Source organism: Pteropus vampyrus, unplaced genomic scaffold, assembly GCF_000151845.1.
Source record: "Pteropus vampyrus isolate Shadow unplaced genomic scaffold, Pvam_2.0 Scaffold110, whole genome shotgun sequence".
NCBI lineage: Eukaryota > Metazoa > Chordata > Mammalia > Chiroptera > Pteropodidae > Pteropus > Pteropus vampyrus.
Window position 1 is genome coordinate 2,048,325 of NW_011888891.1, and position 3,720 is coordinate 2,052,044.

Below are 3,720 nucleotides of genomic sequence, written 5' to 3' on the forward strand. Positions count from 1 at the left end.
GTATCTTGTTGTGGGCCTATTTGAGTTCATCTTTTTTGGGACTCTATGCTCTTTCTGGGCTTGTATGTCTATTTTCTTCACCAGGTTAGAGAAGTTTTTCATCATTATTTCTTCAAATAGGTTTTCAATTTCTTACTCTCTTTCTTCTCCTTCTGGTACCTCAATAATGAGAATGTTTGTACACATAATGTCCTAGAGGCCCCTTAAATTATCTTAATTTTTTTGGATTCTTTTTTCTTGTTGCTGTTCTGATTGGGTGTTTTTTGCTACTTTACCTTCTAAATCGCTGATTCTATCCTCTGCTTCATCTAATCTATTGTTGATTACTCCACAGATATTCTTCATTTCAGTTACTGTAGTCTTCATTTCTGACTGGTTCTTTTTTGTTTTCTATTCCCATTTTTATGTTTTCTACCTCTGTTAAAGTTTTCACTGAGTTCATCTACTCTTCCCCTAAGTTCATTGAGCACTCTTATCACCAGTGTTTTGAACTCTGCATCTGGTAGATTGCTTGTCTCTGTTTTGTTTAGTTCTCTTTCTGGAACTTTGTTCTGTTTTAATTTGGGACATGTTTCTTTGTCTCCCCATTTTGACTGCCTCTCTGTTTGTTTCTATATTTTAGGTAGGGCTGCTATGTCTCCTGGTCTTAGCAGAGAGGCTTTATGTAGTAGGTGTCTTATGGGGCCCAGTAGCACAGTCTCCCTGGTCACCTGAGCCAGGTGCTTCAGGCGTGTCCCTTATATGGGTTATGTGTGCCCTCCTGTTGTGGTTGAGGCTTGGTTGCTCTTTGCATACCAGTGGGAGGATTAACTCTCAGGCTGATTGGTTGTAAGGACTGGCTGGTGAAGGGCTGACCCTCTGGAGTGGGATTCAGTTTAGCAGGGCTCTTGTGCTTGCCCAGTCTACCCTTTGAGTCTGTTGTCCTCAGATGCAGCCCTGGGTGGCTCTGTCCAAAGCTGGGCCCTGGACATACCACACCTGGGGCCTCCTGGAAGGGGTCCCGCCACAGGCCAAGTTCAGTCACAGTCTGTGCCCTGCCTGACGCCACCTGGCAAGAGTCATCATGCAATCTGCAGATGACTGCCACCTATACTGGGCTTGGTGGTGCCTTGAGAGGCCAAGGCATGAACCGAGGCTGGCTGCTGCTAGTGCTGGGTTTGGGTCTGCTCAGCAAGAGGTGAGGGGCATGCCAAGCCCAGATGCTGCTTGTCTGTGTTTTGCAAACCTTTGAGAGGTTTTAGGAAATCCACAGCATGAGACAAGATCAGGCCATTTGTATGGACAAGCCACCATAAGCGGTTTGGGTGGGCCTGAAAGTTGGGTGAGGTGGGGTCTCAGGGAATCACCAGATCAGGGTGACCAGTGTTAGCAAAGCTGATGGAGACTCAGATATGGCAGCTGCCTTACTCTACACACTGGGTGTGGGGAGGCCCAACGAAGGAACAATGTCCTTTGCCAGCACTTCTCTCTGGGAGAAAGCTGCTCCTCCAGCCCTCACCCGAAAGCCAGACAACTTGGTTCTTCCCAGTATGCCCTTGTCACCTTTCAAACTGCTGCCCCAGCGCTGGAGCTCAGAGCAAGTGAGCTGGTCAGTGAGTAAGTTCACACATGGGACTTTTAAAGAAATATCTGTGACTCCAGTAGCCCTCCGTCTCAGCCACAATCTCCATTTCTTTTTACAACCAGATTTTGTGGGTACTTCTCCTCCTCTCACTGCAAACTTGGGCTGGGGAGCCCAGTGGGACTCCCATGCTCCTCTGGGGGGAACCTCCACAGCTGAGATATCCCTCCCTATTCTCAACCACCACACATGGATGTGAAACCAACATGTTTTGCCTCTCTGTGTCTCCTACCAGTCTTGAGGTGGCCTCTTCTGTGCATCCTCAGTTGTCGGACGTCTGTCTGTTCAGCTAGACTTCAGGCAACTCCCAATGATGATTGTTCTGTACTTTAGTTGTAATTTTGATGTGGTTGTGAGAGGAGGTAAGCACAGCATTTTCCTACTCTGGCATCTTGACTAGAAGCCCTTTCCTAGTGTTTTGAACCTGTTGAAAGCCCAGAAGGTCTCCTGCAATTTGGGAGAGGCTAAGAGAGTGAGGCAGATATAGTGCTGCTCCATTAATATTGATTTCCAGTTTCCCCAGGTCTCACTGATTTTTGGGCCCCAGAGCCTGGTACGAGGTTCACCATGTGACAAGTGCTCACTGAGCCCCTTTGGTGGGAGGTGAGGGAGGCTGCTACCCCATGCAGCTGGGCGGGGTTTCTTCTCCAGGCTTCTGCCTCCAGAGGGGATCAGAGAGGAGCAAAGAAGAGACCGTTAGACTGCTAGAGCCCATAGAGATTTTGTGGGGTTTGTTTTACTCAGTATTGTTTGTAGAGGTGAAATTATGAATAAAAGAGTGAGGAAGATTTACTGTTCCCACAGCTTGGCAGGAGCCCTGTATTCGTACAGTGGATCCAGGAGAGGAGGGGCTGGAGCAAGTGGAGGTGATGCTGGGACTCAGGGAGAATGTCAGACCCTTAACAGTCTCTGCAGGGACCTGGGGGTGGAGCTGAAGATGAGGCTGGAGGGTATATTTAGGCCAACTCTCCAACCACCAGGGACCAGAACGTTCCCACCACTTTTTTTGCCTCCTCCCTGCATAAATCATTAGCAGACAGCTTTGGTCTAAGAATCTCTAAACCAAGGGGCATGTGGTAGGCCTGACAGGGGCATGTGGTAGGCCTCCCAAAGGAAAGGGCCCCAGGCTAGACTTGTCTGTCAGTCATGGTCCTGATAATGGGCACAACCAAAAAATGACTTTTATCATGGCTTAGCCTGGGCTGGGGCTGCAACTTCGAACCTTTTACCTGAAAGTGATCTTAGACAATATCCAATGTTTACTCTGCATGCATGCCCAATGCTATACAAGCCATTTCTTGCTGACATTGTACTGTTCCCAGGGCCATCAAAAGACAGGCTACTTTTTCTATGGTCAGTCCTAATGGATCAAAACTGGTGGCAGGAGGTAGAAGAGAGGAAAGTCTGAGGGACTGGGGTGGCCTTTGGGAGGTGATATGATTCATATAGTGTGTGTGTCTGTGTCTGAGCATGTGTGTATGGGCACCTGCATGTGTGTATCTGTGTATGTGTGTATGTGTCTGCATGTGTGTATCTGTGTATTTGTGTGTTTTGTGTGTGCCCTAGGGGAATCCATACAAGAAACCGACTGGCCCTGATGGCACCTTGATCTTGCACTTCCAGATTCCAGAACTATGAGAAATAGATTCTGTTGCTTAAGCCATCCAGTGTGTGGTATTCTGTTACAGCAGCCCTAGCAGACTAATATAAAAAACTAAATCACTATTGAGGGTGCTCATGAAATGGTAGACTACATAGAAGAACAAGTACAGGTGTTCTGGTATGGAGCCTGTCCCTCAGGTGTTCATTGAACCACATGTGGGAGGCATTTAAGAGAGGCTAGGTGGGGAGGAGAGAAGAACACTAGATTCTAATCTGGCCTCTATCAATAGCTAATGAGCTGTCACTGGAGTTTGCTGAGTTTTTATGTTATCCCTGTGTAATAGAACTGATAATATATGTTCTGCTTAACTCACAGAGTAGATGGGAATACCAAGTAAATACCAAAGAAGGCTTTGGTGAGTGTGTAGAGCTGATAAAAAAGATTAGAGAGTATTGTTTCTAACCTGTATTGGCAATTCTGCCAGTTGTCATGTTTA